At 41.2% G+C, this 23,210-nt stretch overlaps 1 long non-coding RNA gene and 1 pseudogene across 1 annotated transcript; both read right to left on the bottom strand.

Moving 5' to 3' along the window:
* Positions 1-497: 497 nt before the first annotated feature.
* On the bottom strand, positions 498-5,261 carry LOC110583687. Its single transcript, XR_002480530.1, has 3 exons — positions 5,246-5,261; positions 4,804-4,866; positions 498-532 (listed from the first exon to the last, which is right to left on the bottom strand). It is a non-coding gene; the product is annotated as an uncharacterized LOC110583687 (long non-coding RNA).
* Positions 5,262-18,466: 13,205 nt separating this feature from the next.
* Positions 18,467-20,076, bottom strand: LOC110583228 (annotated as a pseudogene).
* Positions 20,077-23,210: the final 3,134 nt, after the last annotated feature.

Raw genomic sequence — 23,210 nt, 5'->3', positions numbered from 1 at the left:
CATGCCCACTCTGTTAAGAATTCTTATGGATGCTTTTATGCTTCAATGGCAGACATGAGCAGTTACAGCAAAGAATAAACCTAAAATATTTACGAGCTTTCCCTTTAGGAAAAAGTTTGCCAATACCTGCTTTAGAGTAAACTGTCCATTTCGATGATAAAGAATAAAAACTAACCATATGTTGTAATGATTATTTACCTGCTCCAGTGGAGTCCCAAACTGCCATCCATTAAATACATACTAGCCTTAATAGCTAACATTAAATAGAAAATTGATAAAGAAATAAAAAAATAAAATAAATAGAAAATAAATGGAAAATTGAATACCAAACTATTAAATATCTAAATGTAATATTTGGTTAATGTATTCATTAATAGGTCAAAGAACCCCTTAAAATAATTCAAACTTTAAAATAAATAAGCAAATAAAATGTATGGCATATATAAATTTCATAAAAGTCTTACCAGTGGGCATATCTCAGCTTTATGGAGAGCATCCAGCTGTAATGTAAAGCAATGACTCAATCAGGATCCTATTAAAACAAAGAGAGTTTATCTGTAGTATGGAATTTGCAAATAAAAATTACAAAACATTTTTCACACAAGATTATGTGATGATTTGTCCACTACCTCATCAGGTTTATAGCAATTAAGCTAAGTTCTCTTATCCAGTCTTATGCATATGACTTAAATACATTGGGATCAGTTTAGAGTCTGAAAAAAAGTAAAGAAAACTGGATATTTGAATAAAATATTTATATATTTGAAACAAAAACTTTTTAAAAATCTTTAAAGGCAGTAAATATGTACTTGATGTGTTAAAGCACTTTTAAAAGTGTTTTAAGTAAAAAATAAACATTTCAATGTACTTTTAAGAAAACAAACTCCACCCCAGAATTGACTTTCCCAAGAGCATACGCTATTATATTAGTAAAGTATGCTTGTGGGTAGCATATTTACAGATAATGAATTTGAACATTTTTGTACCTTCCACTAAAAATGTTGCAACAACAGAGAAGGTTAAGCACAAGCATTTGTACCATCTTTCTCAAATAAGTATCTGGATATGTATTATTATATATCAAAACCAGGGATAAACTCAGTATATGTATTCCTGAATTTCCAATTTTACTTAAAGATGAGGGTGTATGTCCACAACAAACATATTAATTTCCACATAAGAACACAATATTCACACATTTTTAAGAATAAAACTGAAGACTGTAAAAAAAAAAATAAGAAAAACATAATTTGAGTTGGCTGAGCAATTATCTGTTAAAGCTCCAGATCCCTGGGGATGCACCTTCATGTTCCTCTAATATTATGGGTACTTCTGAGAAGAAATGCTAAAAAGGTTAAAAATGATTATACACATATATCTGATTATGTGGATTAACTTATATAATAATTTTCTGGTACACCAACAAAATAGATATCATTAAATTCACACAGTAAACACTCCTATGCTTTATGGATGGGAGCCCAAATGTAGTCTTCCTATAGGTACAGATCTAATAAATTTGGTCACGTACTTTCCAATCTACCCCAAATTAGAAAAGAGAGAAGATGTAAAGGCAAGTGCATCAGTAATTAAAACCTGACAGCACATAGGCAGAAAAAAAATATAAAGCAAATAATGACTTAATATTTATATATTCCATGGCCATTCAATATAGAGGAAAACAGCTGAACTACATGACTATGAGCCATTAAGAAAAGGCTTACGTATATTCAGCTTGACCTGTTTTCCATTAAACAAAAAATTTATGGTATTCTAGACATTTCAGAAAGATTAAGTAAAAACTACTGATAAGGCAGGACAAAGAGTACAGGATGATTCTCATTTTCTGGAAGTAGAATACTTAGGCCCCCAGTAGTAGCATTTATTGGAATACAGGACAAGTATAGTGGAGAAGTTTAAAACCCAAGTCTTAGAATTAGTTTCAAATAATTAATTGTGTGACCTTAGGCATTTGTTTCCTCATCTGTAAAATCAGTCTACCAGTGCATATTCAAAAGGCTGTTATAAGGGTTAAATGATTTAAAATAATGCCCCAGTAAGCTCACTGAGTGTTCCCACAAGTATCTATTACCATCATAACAGAAGTTTACTGGGGCATATTGAGCTGGGTATCTGAGGGGCACTAACCAGCTATAAGCACTGGCTTCACTGTCAGATCCCTAGATTCAAATCCCAGTTCTACCTGCCAGTAAGTTAATCTCTGGACCTCAATTTCCTAAGCTTTCAAAAGGGAATTATAATACTAAATCATTCATAAGGTTTTGGTAAAGATTAAATGAGAATATCCAAATAAAACACTTAGCACAATGCCTAGAACATGGCAAGCCCTTAGGAAATGACAGCTATTATCACTGTATATATAAATACATGTTTGTATGTATAATCAGGTTGTATTTGGTAGGCAATAGAATATAGTAATCCAGCACGGAGAACTAGGCTGAAGATTTGAGAACTAGGCTTTATATTTATGATGCTTTCAGGGAAAAAAGTGCCAAAGACAGAATTCCGGAAGCCCCAAAATAAAGTAAAAAGACATCAAAGAGATAGGTGAAAGCTAGGGGAGAGAAATAACCAAGGGAAAGAGGTTTATTTGTTTTTTTTGTTGTTGTTGTTAGAGAGGGACAGAGAGAGTATGAGTGGGGGGAGGGGCAGAGGGAGAAGGAGAGGGAGAGAGAATCTCAGGCAGGCTCCATGCTGGATCCTACAACCCTGAGATCATGAGCTAAGTGGAAATCAAGAGTCAGCCACTTAACCAAATGAGCTGCCCAGGTGCCCCTCAAGGAAAAAGAGTTTTAACAAAGAAGTTTTCTATCACTGTGTGGTACCAAGCATGCTGCAAATTGTGAAGAGTGTCCACTGGATCTGCAGTGCAGACAGGAAGTCACATGTTTGCAAAGCTGTTTGTGAAGGGGCAGAAATCTGGTGGCCACAGGTGGACAAATGAATGGAAGGTGAGACCTGTAGAAGAAACATGGGGATAATTCTTTCTACAAATCTGCTTCCAAGTATCTTCCCCCACCCTCAAAGGCAGTGACATGATGCAGCAGCTTTGAGGGATAAAAAGACTATGGAAAGATTTTACTTTTTTTCTTAAGACTGTTTCCATGCTTCTATCACCCTATCCTTTTAAAAAATAAATCATCCTCTTCATTGCAAGCAGAAGAAATTTCCTAAAATACAAACGCGATGGTATCATTTCTTTGTTTAAATCTCTTCACTAGATTTTAATAACCCACTGGAAAAAATAGGAAGTCCTTACCATTGGGGTTCAAGGCTACTTATGAAATGACTCCTTCTCCAGCCACATTTCCACACACATTCTGAATTCTAACCATGTGAAACTACTTACAGGCCTTCAATTGGCCAAATGCCTTCTTGCCTTTGTACCATTACACACACTCCTCTCTCTCCTGAGAAATGCCCTTATTCTGTCACTCCAACAGTGACAGAAGACTACTAACTATCCTTTAACGCTAAATGCAGATGGTATCTTCTCTGGGAGCACTCTAACCTTAAGGGGTGGTTAAATACTTCTCTGTGCTCCCACAGTGCCTTGAGCTTCATACCTCCCTCTCTACCTCAGTCCTTTATTTTCACCTTGGTAAAACGTTCTATGACCCAGGAAATTAAAATGGTACCTACTTTATTGTAGGGAGAAAAGGAAATACCGAAAAGCAAAGTGATCAGCACAGTGGCTGGCACACTATAGGTGCTCAGTAAAATTACTTTACGTCTATTATTATAGTACTAAAAATAAGCGTGCAATAAATAAAATACGTAAATTTCGTATTCACATTATTTACTATTACTCAGTAGTTCAATGCACAGTTGAACACACACTAATACTACTTAATACAGCAAACACATTACAGAAATAATCATTTCCAAACATTAATGTGTCCCATAGCAAATACATTATAGAATTAATGACTAATATTTGATTAGTAACATCATTGGCAAAAATAAGGTCAAACCTAAAATGACATCCTTGAGTCTCATATATACCATTATTTTTTTTGTTTTTAAAGATTTTATTTATTTATTAGAGAGAGCGAGCGAGAGAGGGAACACAAGCAGGGGGAGTGGGAGAGGGAGAAGCAGGCTTCCCGCTGCGCAGGGAGTCCGATGTGGGACTCGATCCCAGGACCCTGGGATCATGACCTGAGCGGAAGCCAGACGCTTAACGACTGAGCCACCCAGGCGCCCTCATATATACCATTATTTTAAAGATTCTCCCTCACAAACCCTTTTATAGGAGCTAAGAAATAATAGTAAAATTAACTGCACTACGTTTCATTTTTCTTTTTCTTTAAACATCTGATTTTCGGCCAATAAATGTCTAAAGATCAAGGGGGGAAGAAGCAGAGGCTTGGATAATTCACCCTTTAACTGAATTTTATAGCATAGGAAAAAAAAACTAACAAAAACCCTGTAACATAATTCAACTGATAAATCAAGATACTCTCCATAAACAAGATTCTAAATACGGTTTTAAAAAATTTTGGTATTTGGATTTTTCAAATATTTTTAGAAATTTCCCAGAGTTCTCAGAAAGAGCAATCTTTTCCCTGAATCTCCAAGCAGTAAGAGCAATAGTTAATGCAACAGGTGAAAAAATTGTTAGCATCGTTTTCTCAAAAAGTAAAAGCCATACACTCCAGTGAGTATGTTTTCACAGTAATGCTGAAATATAGCACAGCCATTGGCAGCGATTCTAGTGTACTTTTTTTTCTATTTGTATACATATCGAAATGACCCTTATAAACGTAACACATTGATCACCTTTTCTCGGATGTAATTAAGAAGGCATTTCACAGGTTCGAGATTCAGCACCAAGTTGACACCCTAAAAGGAAATAAACGTACTTAGTGCGTATCTGAGTTAAATGCTTTTAAGCCAGAATCCGGAGTGGGAAAGGCAAAGATTGCATTCCCTCCACGGTGGATCTGGACACCGCGCTGAGCACTCATGAGACAGGAGCCCAGGGAAGGGAGCGGGAAAGTACTTACAGGTATTCATCAAAAATTACATCCCACCGCTCGGCGGCACCCGGCGGGTCAGCCTGCGGCGGCGCAGTACGAGCCCCCGCCCCACCCCGCGGCGCACCGCCCCCGCGCCCTCGGACCCCAGCAGTCCCCCAAGCCACCGCCCCCTCTGAGAGGGCCGGGGCACGCCAAGCTCCCGGCCCGGGCTCCCGCCACCAGCAGGCCTGCAGCGTACTCACGGAGAACGTAGCCCAGAGCGGCCGACAGTCAGTCCCGCCCGATCCGACGCCGGGACTGTGCGAAGCGGCTCCTCGCGCCGAGCGGGGCGGGAGCCAGGCACCCGCGTGGCCAGCCTAGCCGCCAGCCTCTCCGGCTCTGAGAGCGGACCGGCTGCCGCAGTGCGGGCAGCGCGCCGCCCGCTGACGTCAGCGCCTGCCTACGCCACCGTTCCCACGACAACCGATGCGGCCCGAGCTCCCGGTCTGGACCGCTGCCCAGCCTCGACGCCCCTCCGCGGCCCCGCCCCCGCGCCACCTACGCCGGGGCCTCGAGCTCCTGCAGTGCGGCGCCTGCGGAGGTGGTGCGCGCGCCCCGCCCGCGGGCCTTCAGACTAGGGCCGGGCACGCGCTCTGGCGGCCGCGCGCGGGACTCCTCGTGCCCGTGTAGAAAGCGCGAGGCCGCGGCCCTCCGAAGAAAGAATCTCTCGCCCCCAAGCGCCAAGGAGCCCTGCGAATGCGTAGGGTCTGAACCCATCTGGTCGTCACCCCCGAAAAAGCGTTCTGTCTCTCAGAACTGTAGCCAGCGCTGGAAAAAAAAACGAGAGGGGGCAGAGACAGGGAGGCAGTCTTGAAACCCGCCGAGGCCGAGAAACATGAATGAGGCAAAGCAGCAGGCACGTCACCGCCCAAGCGATCGCGCCCACAACATGAAACATATTTTTAAACGCGGAGAATGGAGTTGTACTACAGACCAAACCTTAAGGAAAAAAATGTTCATAATTCGTGTGGCGCTGAGTTATCTCGCTATGTGTTTGAAACAGAAGAAAATGAAAACCCGCACCCAGTGCCCCCTCCCACTTTCTAATTTCTGCCACAGGCGCCATTTTTAGCTCTGAGTCACCAGGGATGGAAAAATACTAGACAGGTCCCTCCCCCAACTCTTGAATTTCCTGCAGTTGTAGTCATACACCGCGCTATAACCTGTTGCTTAGTTTGCAAAGTGAGAGCGTTATGTATATTTCTTTAGAGGCCAGCTTTTCTATTTATATTAGCATCATATTTCATTTTCTTTCTCCAAATCCTATGAGAATTCCATAAGACGTATTATCAATCCAATGCGTCTTAAACCGAACTGTTCAACTTTCCACCTAGAACCTACTCCCGTTTCTGGATTTCTGTTTTGGTTTAAGCCACCACCGTCCTCCCAGTGTTGTAAATACCTGTAGAGCATCCTAAATGCCTCTTACAACAAATTATGTCCATTCTACTCTCTTAACACCCCCAGTATATAGCCTATCCAACTTGACTCCAGCTGCCTCATACCAGCCTTCATTACTTCTATTATTGTGTGATGGCCTCTTTACCAGTCCCCTGACTCCAGTTTTGATTCCAGAATGCCATCCTCCATACTGCTACCAGAATGACTTCACTAAAAATGTAAATGACTGATAATGTCACTGTCCTGAAAATTCTTCAAAGGATTATCTGTAAAAGAAAATTTAGTTACTTTGCCTAGGATATAAGACACTCCATCTGCCTGGCTAGTTTCTTCTCTCATTGCCTCCTTTCAATGTTATGCTTCAGCAATACTGAATTATGTGTACCATGCAAAACAATCCATAACCTCTCATGTCCCCTTTCTTGTACATATTGTCTCCTCTCTCTGAAAAATCTCTTTTTGTAAACTCCTACACCTCCACATCTCAACCCAAATGTTGTCTATACTTTGACTCCATCTATTTTGTTTTTCCCCTAGCGTCCTCTGCTAAAGAGATGTAAGGAGCAATGAGCAGGTACTGCCCAGATCTTGGTTTCTAAACACCATTTTCTACTAAAAGGAACTAGAGCCTCTTGGGGAAATGACTGATTCAGAACAGGAACAGGGGAAGTACATGAGCCCGAAAAATCTTGTTGCACCAGAAACTAAAGAAGTTTTAACAGAATGATGGAACATAAGAAAGGGACACAGAAACCAGCTTGAAAGAGCCTCCATTGGCCACATCTGGGTCAATCTGAGCACCACTATAATAATAGATTATGATCTGCTGAATAAAATAGGAATACTTGAGTCTATACTGAAATAAATACATGAATGTTTTTTAAATGGGCATAAATAAATGCTCTTTCTTATATTAGATTCCTAACTAATAAATGTAGAAGGAATGTATAGATAGAAATATCACCATTTGGCAACTATTGTAATAAAAATGGATTTAGCCAAGAATCATCAATGTATGCTAGAACTAGAGGGTAAAAGTTTTAAGAGAAACATTATAGTCTCAAAGTATCTCCTGGCCAAATACTAATTATGAAGGGAAAGATAGAAACTTGACAGTGCAGAAATCTGGCACTGGTGAGCAAAGTTACCATCCCCAGTAATAGGACAAATGACAAATCAGCATTGTATGCCACCTGGTAAGAGACAATTAGAACACACTTGTGATACTCCTGCCAAAAATGCATAAGGAAGAATCTAATCATGAGGGAGGATCAGACAACCTCAAATTAAGGAAATTGTACAAAATTATAGATCTTTATGCTTTAAAAGTTTGTCAAGGTCATGAAAGACAAAGGAACAACTAAAGAACTTTTTCAGATTGTAGGAGACTAAAGAGACATGACAATTAAATGGAACATATGACCCTGCATTGGATCCTTTTTCTTTTAAGGATATTATTGGGACAACTGACAAAATTTGAATTGGGTCTGTGGACTAGATGGCATTTTAACAAAGTGAATTTCCTGATTTTGATGACTATAGTCTGGTAATGTAGGGATTACCTTTGTTTCTAGAAAATACACTGAAATATTTAAAGATAATGAAGCTTCATGTCTGCAACTTACTCAAATGTTTCCGAAAAAAGTATATACAAATAAGGGAAGTCAGTAAAATATGAATATGTATATAGAGAGAATGATAAAGCAAATGTAGTATGTCAACAATTGGAGAATTTGGGCAAAGATAGAAGTTCTTTGTACTATTCTTAGAATTTTTTTCTGTAAGTTTAAAATTATTTTAAAATAATAAAAAAATGTTTTAAAGGTACTGAGGTTTCTGGCTTAGGTAACAGGATGGCAAATGGCTAATTAACAGTGGAAAAGTAGGAAGAGCTGGTATAGAGGAAAGATAGTTTAGTGGGATACAGCCAATAAGCAATTGAATAAATAGCAAAATATAAGTGAGCCCCATTCAAAGTGTAGAAAGCAAATATGGTGCTTTCCTTCTCATAAGCTCAGAGTACAAAAGTGAGATCATTTTAGTGGTATTTGGAGAGGCAAGCAATTAAGAGTAGTAGTGGTAGTGATAATAAAATTGGCCAACCATTCATGAAATCAATTTAGAGTATTCAAAACATCTAATAAATAAAAAATAGTGAATTTGTTGAATAAAACATAAATATGGTTGATAGACAAAATATTTATCCCCCTGAACAAAATGTACATTAACCAATCAAAACAAATGTTGGCTTTACTGTCTGTATTACATTGCTAGGTCTGTCATATGAAGTACCATAGACTGGTTGACTTAAACAACAGAAATGTATTTTCTCACAATTCTGGAGATTAGAAGTCCAAGATCAAGATGTTGGCAGGGTTAGTTTCTTCTGAGGCCTCTCTCCTTGGCTTATAGATGGCTGCCTTGTCCTTGTGTCTGCACATAGTCTTCTCACTGTACCTGAGTCCTAATCTTCACTTCTTAGAAGGGCATCAGTTATAGTGGATTAGGGCCCACCCTAATGACCTAATTTCAGTGTAATTACCTCTTTAAAAATCTTATGTCCAAATATAGTCACATTCCGAAGTACTGGGGGTTAGGATTTCAACATATGCATTTTGGGAGGCCAAAATTTAGCCTGTAACACTGCTGGTATTGTGCTAGACGTACAACAGAATGCAAAAATTGGAACTGTTTGGATTTTCACTCAGAACAAACTGTATAAAGACGTTTCAGACAATCAGAGATTTTTCAGTATGGGCTAATTATTAGATGATATTAAAGGAATTTTTATTTCTTTCTGTATAAAGGAAATAATGGCATTGTGATTATATAAGAATAAACCTTTCTTAAGTCCATAGAATATGATGACACAATGTCTGAAATTTGCTTTAAAATAGTCCAGAAAATAATAAAAAAAGAAAACCATGTGGGGGAAGATAACACATATATACCTAAATTTTGATGGTCATTGAAGCTGGCTAATAGGTACCTGGCATTTTATTATACTTTTTGTGTGTTTGGAAATTTTTGTAATAAGCAGGCAAAACAAAAGTAGGAAAACTTATATAGAATTTGAAAGACATAGAACCACAGGGAAAAGGAAAAAATATTCAGTACTACTTCCTAAAAAGAATATCAATGAGCTTTTTTTTTTTTTTAAAGATTTTATTTATTTGCGAGAGAGAGAATGAGAGGGAGGAGGGTCAGAGGGAGAAGCAGACTCCCTGCCGAGCAGGGAGCCCGATGCGGGACTCGATCCCGGGACTCCAGGATCATGACCTGAGCCGAAGGCAGTCGCCCAACCAACTGCGCCACCCAGGCGCCCTCAATGAGCTTTTTATTTTTTTATTTATTTTTATTTTTTAAATTTTTTTTTAAAGATTTTATTTATTTTTCAACAGAGAGAGAGAGACAGTGAGAGAGGGAACACAAGCAGGGGGAGGGGGAGAGGGAGAAACAGGCTTCCCGCGGAGCGGGCAGCCAGATGCCGGGCTCGATCCCAGGACCCCGGGATCATGACCTGAGCCGAAGGCAGGCGCTTAACGACTGAGCCACCCAGGCGCCCCTCAATGAGCTTTTTAAAGCAATTTTGTTTTCAGTCCGTTTTCTATGCATACTTTAATTTTGGTCATATTGTATGTAAGATACTTATTTCTGCTTCCTTGAATTAACATTATGTTATACTTTCATTTCCATGCTATTATATATGCCATATAAACTTCATTGAAATGTTCAGCTTGTTGGGGCACCTGGTTGGCTCAGTGGGTTAATTAAGCACCTGACTCTTGGTTTTGGCTCAGGTCATGATGTCATGATCTCATGGGTCCTGGGATGGAGCCCTGCTCAGCGTGGAGTTGGCTTGAGGATTCTCTCCCTCTGCCCCTCCCCCACTCACATGTGCACACATGTGCTCTCTCTCTAAAATAAATAAATCTTAAAAAAAAATGTTAAGCTTGTTAATAACATTCATATGTAGAAGCACCTGGGTAGCTCAGTCTGTTAAGCGTCTGCCTTCAGCTCAGGTCATGATCCCAGGGTCCTGCTCAGCCGGGAGTCTGCTTCTCCCTCTCCCTCCCTCCCTCACTCTCTCTCAAATAGATAAATAATAAAAAATCTTAAAAAAATAATGTTCATATGTGCTCATAGTAAAAATTCAATCAATCTTCTAGACATTTGTATTGTAGAAACTGAAACTCTGCCATATGTTAATCACTGGTAATAGCCTTTTATACATTATTCCAGATTTTCCTTCATATATATACTAAATATACTAAATTTAAAAAGACAACTTAATACTATAGATTTTTTTCCTGCTGCCTTGTTTTAGTCTTTATCATGTATTACCATCCTAGAAGGTTTTTTATGTCAGTAATATGCATCTATTTCATTCATTTTAATGGCTTCATGCTATATCATTTTTATTCCAGAGTTTCTTTATCAATTATAATAGAAATGCCAAATATGATGGTTTTTTAATTAAGAGAGCTTTCATATAATTCTCTCATATTATTACTAAATGTATCCCTTAGTATTTTATATAGTTTTGGTGTTATTTTGAATTAATTAACTTCTCTCACTCTATTTGTTAACTAGTGATTACATGTTTTCCTACTTTTCCTCCTTCTGGGTCTCTTTTGCTAATTTTTGTTTATTTCCTTGACCTCTGATATTGGAATATCCCAGAGCTAACCTCTTGGACCTCTTCTCTATCCACATGTGCTTACTTGGTGATCTCTTCCAGTCTCTGTGGTCCCATGGTCATACAGATTACTCCCAGAGTTATCTCCACAGCCCAATCTTCACTCCTGAACTTCAGACTCATACATCCAACTGCATACTTAAATACCTCCACTTAGATGTCAAATACACATCTCAGACTTACTAAACTCTCACTCCCCACTTGAAGATCAACCCCTCCCTTGAAGCTTTCTCAAATATATGAGAAATATATTTGTATATTTTGTATAATGGCAACTCCAGTTTTTGGAATAGTCTTGGAGTATTCTTTGACTTTTCTCAATTTCTTATACCCCATATACAACCTCTCAGGTTAATATTGATTTGAATTTAAATCCTATATAAAAGAGGCTATGTTTATAATTCAGAGGGGAAATTTTTTTCTTTTTCTTTTTTTTTTTTAAGATTATTTATTTATTTATTTGACAGAGAGATAGAAGCACTAGTAGGCAGAGAGGCAGGCAGAGGGAGAAGCAGGCTCCCTGCTGAGCAGGGAGCCTGATGCCGGACTCGATCCCAGGATACTGGGATCATGACCTGAGCTGAAGGCAGCTGCTTAACTGACTGAGCCACAAAGGCACCCTGGGAAATTTTTTTTCTACTCAAACTATAGCTCCGACATTCAAGCCTCCTTGTCTCCCTTTGCTGGTGTAGTCTCTTGAGGGTCCCAGTTTTATGCAAAGATCTTAACTCCCACACTGAACAAGACCTCATATCTTATGTTTTGGGAAGTCCTTCCACTCCAGAACTACATTTACGGAATCAGCAAATACCTCTAGTGTAGGATCACCACTAAGTAGTCCCTGCTTACCATTCTTGTTTCACTTTTCTTTCTCCTTGGGCCCGTGGGAACTTCCTTTACTTTGATGAGAACTCAAAAATGCAATTTAGTTGGGATTTCTAGCTGATTTTCAGAATTTTTTTTCCCCCCGCAGTGTATCTCTTTGAAATATTGGGTAAAAAAGAATTTCTTCTCTCTCAACTCTTAATATATGCTGCAGGGTATTCATGAGTTAATAGTAATTACCTTGTAATTGTGACTGCCATTCAAATTTAGCAGCTGACTTACTGAAATAATGAGCCTTCCTTATAAACTTTCTATGAAGTGACTTGCAAGAAAACTTGATGAACCTATAGATGTGGGTTAGATCAGAATTCATGGAACTTCCTACAAACTATAAGGCTATTTATAGATTTGTTGTATATATATGAATATTGTTTTGTCAGGAAAAGTGTTTTAATTTGGGTCTCAGAAGGCCCCATGAAAAACAAGAACTGTTTCAGATATAAGGAAAGAAACAAAAAATTCTGCCTATGCTCAATTTAGATCTCTAAAGCAGTGAACACTAGATGGCAGCAAAACAGCATTTGTCATTACCAGTGTCAGCAAGATCCCAGTTTAAAGGTACGGCCTTATTACATCTTATTATGTACCCATTTGTTATCCAAGCCATTTAATTTACTGATGCTTAATATACTACCTGGAATTTATAATAGCTTGTGACGTATTTGATACCAGGGCTGAAAAATGTAGTTTCTAAATTAATAAATACAGTACAGAATGGTGCTCGTACCACCAGACCCTGTCTGGCAACACTTCCAAGAATCCACTCTCTGGAGACCACTCTCTAGACAGCTCATCTTTTGTCTATGACGTGAGGTCCTGTGGTTGGGCAAAAGGTACATATCAGACATTCATTCCCTTTTCTGCGTTGTAAGTCTTTTGTGCCTATTAATGCTTAAATTTTCATCTTATTCAAATGATATCTGTTTATGAGATTGAGAGCTAGCTTCATCTCTCTTACAAAATGTGAAAATAAAGGCTTCCCAAGCCCTACTGTGAGTAATTGCCAGGCCTCCTTCTCTGAGGGACTCAGGTTAGATATCTCCACCACAAGCGAGAAAGGACTTCCCTTGTTTTCACATTTAAGATTATCTTTACATAATCAGCATGTCAAATTAAAAAATACATAATTTGTGTGTATAATTTAGCTTCATGGTCCCATTTTTTTCTCTCCATACCTGAGATAATTTATAATTTTATGTCTTTTAAAATGTTTGAAATAAATTATTATTTAAGACGTTAATAACACAGAAAGATACTTATGAGGGAAAATGACAAATCCGAGGTTCACCACTTCTTCCCAAAGTACTGTTCTTAAGAGTACAGCAATTCTCCCTGCTCCCCAGTTTTGTTATCCAGGGTTTCATTTACCCATAAGCAGCCAGGGTTTGAAAGCAGATGATCCTCCTTATGACGAATCAGCAGAAGGTCAATAGTAGCCTAACTCTACCTTGTAATGTCTGTGTCATTTGCCTCACATCATCTGTGCACATAAGCATTTTATCATCTCACATTATCGCATAAAGGGTGAGTACAGTACAATAGATATTTTGAGAGAGAGACCACATTCACATAACTTTTATTACAGAATAATTGTTCTATTTTATTATTTGTTATTGTTGTTAATCTCTCAGCGTGCCTAACTTATAACCTAAACATTTTCATAGGTGTGCACATATAGGAAAAAAAAACAGTATATATTGGGTTTGGTACTATCTGCAGTTTCAGTCATCCCCCTAGGAGTCGTCGAACATATTCCCCACGGCTAAAGGAGGACTACTGTAAATCCCTCTAAACAGTTTCTGTTTTTGTTTCTTTTGGTCCTTACCTCTCTATCTCCTAACACTATTGCTTAATTCATTAGTTTTAAGAAGTGCCTTTATCTACTGCTAAAAGATGAATTAAGTCATTTACATCACCTTGTACATTCCTTACCCAGCTCTTCCCAATAAAGTTGTATAAGGGGCAGTAGAGTACAACGGATAAGACCATGCACTCTGGAATCCCACTTCTGCCATTTACCAGCTGTGTGACCTTAGTTAGGCAAGTGACGCAGTCTCTCTGAACCCTCTTCCTCATCTATAAAATGGGGATAAATAATAGTCTATTCTTAGAGGATTTCTACAAGGATAAATGGGTCAATACATTAAAAGCACTAAACAAGGGGCACCTGGGTGGCTCAGTCATTAAGCACCTGCCGTTGGCTCAGGTCATGATCCCAGGGTCCTGGGATCGAGCCCCTCAGCGGGGAGTCTGCTTCTCCCTCTCCCACTCCCTCTGCTTGTGTTCCCTCTCTCAATGTCTCTCTCTCTCTGTCAAATAAATAAATAAAATCTTTTTTTAAAAAGGTACTAAATAAGTGTTACTATATTTAATTTCTGTCTTGGTTATCTTTGTAACTTTAAATAATATAGTTACCCCTTTATTTTTGGTCAACTATATAACATCTCCGTCACTCCATTTTTTGAAAATGAAGATATTGGCAACCTTACACTTCTTTTCCTCTCTGCCCTTTTCACCTCAATCTCACCTCCAATATTTTCCATCTTTCAATTAGTTCTATTTTCTGGGAGATTTTCTCAATTTGGTCTTCTAAGCATCTCTTGAAAATTTTACTTTAGCAATCTGAGAGTTTTGCCTAATCTCTAGTGTTAAGCTTTACAGGATTTTAAAGATTCAAACTCTTATTGACTATTGTGTTAGTCAGGGTCTGGTCAGGGAACAAAAATTACCACACCAATTACAGAAAATAATTGTGAACCAAGTACATTGTGTCAACCGAGACAAGGAGGCAAACTGAAAAAGAACAAAGGCCTTTTTGGGGTCTCAGAGTTGTAATTTGCAGAGCACAGATTCTGGAGTAACTAGAAAAGTGTCTGGCTCATATGCAGAGAAGGTTTATGAGAAGGAAGGGGCGGGGATTACATGATTTAGATAAAGAAGAGAAGAAAAAAACCAAAAACGCTGCTAATTTGGTGCTGACCGATTGAACCACTTTTGATTCCTATCTGATTATTTTATTGGTGCTATCACACAAAGCTATTCCTGGTATGTATTAGTTAACTTTTCTCCTCATAAAGTTCATATCAACAGTTTTATGGTTCAAATGCTAGTTGTTCTGTTGGATTTTATGAGCAACTGCTTGTATAACAATAACCGTATGCGGCTCAGTTCAAAAGTTCATTAGTTAGAAAGAAAAGTGGCACTTCAAAATGGAGTCTCTCGTGTCCAGAAATTGTATCCAATTCCACAATTGTGAACTAAGGAAAAGATGTATTTACTAAAAAGGCTGAAAGAGAACTCTAAAGTATAGAGAGAGAGTACCTGTAGAGAACAACTACTACTCCCAGGGTTGAGGGAAAAGTGAATAAGGAAGGAACTTGGAACCTCTGGCAAGGCGGCCCTGAGTGGGGAGATTCAGACACTGAGGAGTGGGCATGGTTGCCACCAGAGCACCCAGCCCTGCTGCTAAGGTAAACAAAGGCAGGACCTCTGCTGGACCCCGAAGGAAAAAGAACACCAGAACAAAAAGTACCTCCTCCTCTCCTGACCTCCTAGTGCCTCCTCAGTGCCCGCTATTGGCAGAGCCTCCATCCAGTCAGCGCAAATGTTGACTGCAAGAGCCCACTACCAGTATCCCGAGGGAAGAGAGGGATGGAGGAGTTTGGAGCTGAGAGGCACTAAATTAATCACTGGTATATATCTGAGTCTATTCAATAAGTAGTGCCTTCTCTTTCTTGCTTCGCTCCTGTTCTTTGAATTATTTCAACTTTTTCTGGACCCCACCCTCTCCAACCATTCCCAGTTTAGCTCTGGCCTCTCTTTATTCTGGATTTCCTTCCTTATTTGTTATTCATTTAAAAATAAAGCAATGAAAAGCTGATTGAGAGCTCCATGGTTGTGGAGATATTGGTCAATTGCCAGCTAATTGACCTTTTTTTAGGGTGTTTGGGGGAGCAGCCACGTCAGCCGCCCTGCTTCTCTCAACAGGGAAGTTTCTATAGAGAAGAATCTCTCATTTTTTTGCTAGAGTGGTAAATACCTGGCTGCTGGATATTCTGCTTGTTGGGATGAGGAAGTAGTCTGAGAGATAATTATAACTTTCATTCACTTTCAATAAATTCCCCCATTAAACTTCATATTCCATTCCTTGCTTCCAATTAGTGTTTTCTGAGCTTTTCTGTATTTCTGCAAGGCCAATTTTCTTAGCTTCTTTAGAAACCACTTGCATTAATTTCTTATAGCTATTATAACAAATTTATACACACTTGGTAGCTTAAAACAAAAGGAATTTATTTCACAGTTCTGGAGGCCAGAACTCTAAAACCAAGGTGTTGGCTGGGCCACACTCACTCCAGAGGCTCTGGGGGAGAATCTGATCCTTGCCGTGACCAGCTACTGGTGGATGTTGGCATTCCTTGGCTTGTAACCACATCATTCCAGTCTCTGCTTCTGCCTTCATAAGGCTATCTTCTCTCCTGTTTGTGTAATCTCCCTCTTACAAGGTCATTGGGTTTAGGACTTACCTAGAAAATCAAGGATGATCTCCTGATCACAAGATCCTTAATTGCATGCAAATACCCTTTTTCCAAATAGCGTAACATTTACAGGTTCTGGGGACTAGGACATGGGACATATCTTTTGGAAGACCCCATTTCAACTCACTTATCTCAATCTCCTAACTGCTATTCTCTTTAAGAAATTGATGGCATTTTTTGTCTGCTGATGGTTACTTTCTGTCCTCTTTATTGAGTTTGTGTATATACTCATATATATTATAGGTATGTATATACATATCTATATATGTGTGTGGTGTGTGTGTTTTCTTTATAACCATTAGATACCAAAATAACTACATTTGAGTAAGTTATGTTATGTTGATGACATTTAGAAATTCACAATAAGGCCAAGGCTTTCTTTCTATTTGCACAACTGACCCCATGGAACAGTCTGGAAAGGCCAGCTGTTTTCTTCCAGGGTAGCACGGACTGGAGCCTGAAGGGGCCCCTACTGCTCATTCTCTCACCTTTGTTCCTTTCCTCCGGATTTTATTTTCTGTAGGACAGAAGTCAGCCTTAGGACTGGTTCAGTTCTGAAAGATGGAGGGGAATTTCCTATTACAAATCAGAAAAGGACTTGGATATTTCCAATGCTTAATTGCAGGGCACTTGCATCCAAGCCCCTCCTGTTAAAACACAGCTTCTGTTCCACCCCAGCATGGGGCTCCCTGTCAGCTGGGCAAACCACAACATCAAGGGGTAGACACGTGGTTGGACTAGAGGATGCCTAGAACCAGTGACACTGAGTCGCAAGCATGCCATGGAGAGATTTTGCAAAGGGTGTGTGGTAAAAGATTGAATCTTTTTTTCCCAAATGAATTAGTAACAGTTCTGTTGTTTTAAACATACACAATCCTTAGGAAACTTGTTCTCCTTAGAGTGGAAAATTATGCCAGGGACAAAGTCAACACAAAGAAACGAACTCTGAAGAGGAGCTGGAAAGAGAAACAGTCGAGCGCAGCTCTGGTGAGTCCAGCAGCTCTTTTCCTCGCGGTAACAGCAGTGGTCAGTCAGTCTGTCCAGTCTGTCGGGCCAATCCTACACACTGAAATGGAGGTGCATTGAATGCATCAGGCACCTGATCTAACGGGCAAACCTTGCAGATGTCATCAAACACCTCCACGTGAACTTTAACTGGACAGACACAAGTAAACTATGCCATAGGCTGGAAACAAAACTGCGCTGTTTCTTTTTCCCAAATGAAATCCACGCGAAAGGTGCTGGGTGATTCTAAAATGTCCAGAGTAGAAATGGAGTGATCTGAAATGTCAAAGACACACCTATTTTGTAAAAAAAGAAAGTACACTTCAAAATATTCCAATTCCACATGTGAACAACAAAATACTGTTTTACATAGTGTCCGGTCCCCGGGGTCCCCTTGAAGGTGGCGGGGTGGCCCGGGCCAGGGCCCTGTCAGGTCCGCTCGCTCTAGGCGTCCCGCGTCCTCGCAAGGACCCGGAAGGGCACACCTTTCCTCGGAGCTGAAAGCTGAGCGCGCGGTGGGGAGGCACTGTCTGAAGCAGGTTTCCCCGCGCGGGGCTTTGTGCTGGTGTGACTTCTGTCTTTAACTGAAGGTCCCCCGCGTTTCGTGTCTCCAGTGCCGAGGTGAAGCGGAGAGAATGCGCTGGGAGCGTGGGTGAGAGGCGGCGTCTCGTTCCCGCACCACAGAGCGGACCTCCGAGTAAGAAAAGCTCTCCCAGCGGCTCGAGCGGGACGTGGAGCCTCGCTCGTGGCTGCCGGCCGCGTTCCCGCGCGCAGGGCGAGGACGCAGCTCTCGCCGCCTGCGCCCCCGACCCGCTTCGGCTCTGCTCCCGCCGCGCCGACTGGTCGCCGCCCCCGCACTTCGTGGGCAGGGACGCCGACGCCCGCGCGTCGCCAGCGGGTCAGACCACTCGCACCGCCTCGTTCACCTGGCCGTGGCCCGCGACGCCGACTGGCACCACGTGAGTCCCGTTTTGCTGTACAGTTTTTATTGGTGGCTGGCGCCCACCTGGAGGTGCCTGTTGTACTGTGGCGACCATCTGGACAGGGTGGTCTGTCCCATCTGAATGACCCGGCTAGCGGCGCCTAGTGGGGCCCCGCTAATCACAGGAATAGGTTCTCCTTTACTTTTACTTTGAGATCTCCACACAGATCTTGAGGCCCTGGCTTAGGAGGGGCCAGCATGGCCGCCTGAGTGACCGCGGCCTGCCGGGTGACGGTGTTCGCTGGGGTCAGGCCGGCCACGCTGGGGACGGGCACCGCACGGATCCGGTGGGCGGCGTGAACCGTCTGCATGACTAGCTGCTGGGGCGTCGAGGTGGTCACAGGGGCGGCGAAGGTGTAGGTGACGGGGCTTGGGCCTGGGCAGCTGCTGCCGCTGCAGGGCTGCTAAAACGGGCCGACTAGACAGGGCCGAGCCGGGTGCGCTCTGGGCAGCCCGGGCCTCCTGGACCGCGGCCGGTTCGCGCTGTGAGGCACCGGGCTCTGGTTCCAGGATCCGGTGAACCTTCCCCCCACTGGCTCTCAGGGGTCTGGGCGCCACAGGACCGAGAGACCGGCTCCAGCGGGGTTGGGAGAGGCTGGGAGAGGGGTCCCAGAGGGATTCCGAAGCAAGGCACGCCCTAGACTGTCCTGTCCTAAAAGCCCACTCTATTAATTTGCTTTCAGAGGTAGGATCTATCCCCCAGAATGAACCTTTGCCTGGTTCTTCCTGGGAACGTGGTACTTCGATGCAAAAACAATTCAGAGAGACATGGTGGTCAATTGAATTCGGCCTGCCATTGCAGTATGGATCGTTTTTAATGATGTGCATATAAATTCCATTTAGAGTGAGTGGTTTATCAGCAGACACTGTAATTGCTTGTATGATTAATTATGTGTAGGAATAAGGACTTTGCATCATCCTTTAGGCTGTCTCTACCAGAAGCTTCCTTTTCATTTTTTGGCTGTGAGTTGTGGGTCATGAAATTAAAGTTAGATGGTATTACATGTCCCCTTTTGTACCCCAAGACCGTGCTCACCAGAGGCTGGCTGGGCCAGTTTGCAGCACTGGTGGTTCCCCGTTGGGAGGGGTGGGGGTGGACGAGGTGAGCCACTTTGTCTGGAACATCCATGGCGGAGGAGGAGACATGGGCCTGGTCCGGCCTCACCAGGTACTCGGGGACTTGGGTGCCTTCTCCTGCTCTTCTCGCTGGACAGGGCAGTGAACTCGAGCTTGATATTTGTGCTTGGAACCCAAGTGTGCACACGTGTGGCAGCTGCAGTGGCGTCATGCCACACCTCTGGAACCCAGGGTCCACCAACATGCGCTTCTTGCAGAGGCAGCACAGGTAGAAGTCACTGCCGGCTTGGGGCCTGGGTTATAGGGACAGCTTTGTGGCAGCTCTGCCATGGCTACTGCTGCCCTGGACATGAAGATCTCAGGGCGGTGCTGCAGCGTGAAGCTCCAGTGGCCAATGCTCATGTCCTCTGTGTCCTGGGACCAGTTGTGGGGAATGGTCACCGAGTGCATTAGGTACTTGAACTCAAGACCTTAGATGAGCACCACAGCCCAGTCTTGCCATGGAACTGAGGGCCGCGCAAGGCTGCCAGCCCTGTCCCCGTTCTTTTGGTGCTTTATAGTTCGGCTCTATAAATGACCTCATACCTTTGTAATAAATCATTTTTTTTGTGTGTCCTTAAATTAAACAGAGTTGTTTTGCATACTAAAGCTCAAATTGACAAATGTAAATTCCTTGTTGCAATGCTCTTCTCGGCAACTGGGACCTGATCTTGGGATCCCAATGGTAACTATGATGAATCACCAGCACCAACAACAATGCTATCTTTTACTGGGTTTTTAGTAATTCCCCAATCTTCCTGTGACTGGGAACTGATGTAGCTAGCAGATCCTATGATTTGCCCCAGTGAACTGATTTTTCTGTGTGGTCAGCCCTTGTCATGATGATAGCACCCTCTAATAACCTGTTTTTTGGTTGGGTTCAGTGTCAGTCCAAACTTGTGCTACCTACTTCCATTATCTGATCAAACTTTTTCTTTCATGCTTTACTGAGGTATAATTTACATATCATAAGATTCGCCCATTCTCAGTGTATAGTTTAATGATTTTTAGCAAATTTGTACATTGGGTAACCCTCATCACAATCCAGTTTTGAATGCCCAGTCTTAATGTGTATATTTTCCATGGCTCATTGATGAATCCTAATATCATGTACTATAAAAACTATAGCAACACCAGACATTGGGCACATAGCAGTCAATCCTGGAGATCAGCTGGTGTCTTCAAACTTAATGTAAGGGGAAGGTAGCAATGTAGTAGTTTCAGAGGCAATGACTGTGTTATTGAAAGAGCAATGCCAAGGGTCAAATAGAAAGGACACTAGAAACCCCAAATTGGATCCAAATAATAGGAATCAGCAAGGTAGACAAGGCAATTGGAAGCAGGGTATGTGGAAGAAATGCTATAGGGTCCAACCTGATGCTGCTGGGCAGATCTCACTGCTTTGAATGGATGTGACACACTTCTGCTTAATAATGCTACCTGGTGCCTGATACCCCCAGATGTTTCAACCTCACTTAATATACATTTTTAACAAATGGGAATGAAAATATTAACATATATAAGATAGCCTTCGGACTAGGGTTGAAATGTTTTTATTCTTCCTCCTTCACTATCCATTTTCCTGTGAACCTATCTGTGAGAAAAGTGGGTAATATGTGACTAAAATAATGGTGATACTTTATTCTAGCTCATATCATACCTTTCTTTGAAATTATTGTCTTCTACTCCATCTCAAACTTATTGATAAATGACATTATGCAGAAGTATCAAAAAATTAAGTTTGCAGATTCCTGAGACTGACTATAGAGGGCTGGTATTACTCATAAGAAGATCTAATATTGAAACCAGACAGCCGGAGTAAACTTGGAAGAGAACAAAACTTTTACTTCTTTCCCTCCTCCATTTTCTTTACTATCTGTGATCATCTCTTCAAGGTGGCATAACATTGAGTGGTCAGCCTGGTTTCCTGTTGCTTTTGTAAATCCCAGCTTATCATTCTTGGGAACATTTGAAGGTCTATAAATATCTGAGTTTGGGTTTAGCTATGGCTTCCTTTGAAGAAGAATATAGATTAAGAAAGGTACAAAATATATCTTTCCCTCTTGGTAATATTTAGTTGACTTGTTATTTCTTCAGAATAATTAAAATTTGGTGCCAAGGACTACTTTCTGAAGCATCAAAGAAAAACAAGAGCCCTGAAAAACATAGACACCAGCAATCTTTCTTTCTTTTACCTTTATTATATGGGTTACCATGGAAATGGAAGGGGTTAGAACAGAGAAAACCAGAGAACATATGGTACTATTCGGGATTATATCGACTTGGTGAAGGTTTCTCTTTTAGAGACAGGATCAATTAGGACAACTGACTAACTCACATTGCATGGTGGACACTAAATGGCCAATAAAATTCCTAGGATTTTTCAAAGCAAATGGTGTTTGTATCTCACCGAAGACCCACATCGAAAATGTTACCCGAGTTTTGTTCATAGTACTTTGAAAATATCTCCACGATTCATTGATTTTTATGATTTCCCTGTTTCTGTCACCTTTCTCAAGCCCCTGCTACTTCTTGCCTGCATTCCTGTGATGGTTTCTTTACCTACCTACCTTAGTTGTGCCTGTAAATCTATCCTGTGCATGATTGTCAGCAACTCTGCCCATGGCCACCATGCTTGAATTTTAAAATTTTCTATATCTTCCAGAATAAAGTTTAAACCCTCTAAGTTGACATATTAGGAAGACTCTCCATGATCTGATACCTATGTACCCTTCCAACATCATTTCTTTTTTTTTTTTTTTAAGATTTTATTTATTTATTTGACAGAGAAAGACACAGCGAGAGAGGGAACACAACCGGGGAGTGGGAGAGGGAGAAGCAGACTCCCTGCCGAGCAGGGAGCCCGATGCGGGACTCGATCCCGGGACTCCAGGATCATGACCTGAGCCGAAGGCAGTCGCTTAACCAACTGAGCCACCCAGGCGCCCCCAACATCATTTTTTACCCCTTTCCTTCCTTACACTCCATGTGTCAGCTAAGTGCAACTACTCCATTTATTCATTCATCTACTTAGCAAATATTGATTAAGGATTCAGCATTTGTCAGGCACTGTTTCTGGGTACTGGGAATATGGTAATAATACTTCAGTTTTTAGAATGATTCCTGTTTGGTCTTATATGTGGGCCTATGCGTATGTTCCTCTCTTCCAGGAACTCTTTTCCTCCTTGCAAGTGTACCTTCTGCTAAGTGCACTTCTGACTTATTTCTGGTAAGCCTCTCCTATTCTGTAGGCTGAATGAGGTGACATACCTGGTCATCTCATAATACCCTCACCCTTAATGCACTTTTCACACTACATTTTTTCCGCTTCTTTGTCTATTCCACTAGGGTATAAGCTCCTTAAGGCAGTATATCTTACTCTTTTTAGTATCTCCAAGACTGTGCCTTGTACATTTTAGGTGTTATTTATGGGAGATCCTTTGAAAAATCTCCAAATGGGTTCTGAAATCCTAGGTACTGCCTAGTAATGATGTTTCCTTCTGATGGGGACAGATGAATCTAATGTATTTTGATCACTGTTTTTA

The sequence above is a fragment of the Neomonachus schauinslandi genome, chromosome 8, assembly GCF_002201575.2.
Source record: "Neomonachus schauinslandi chromosome 8, ASM220157v2, whole genome shotgun sequence".
In the NCBI taxonomy this organism is placed as follows: domain Eukaryota; kingdom Metazoa; phylum Chordata; class Mammalia; order Carnivora; family Phocidae; genus Neomonachus; species Neomonachus schauinslandi.
This window is presented reverse-complemented; position numbering and strand designations above follow the sequence as displayed.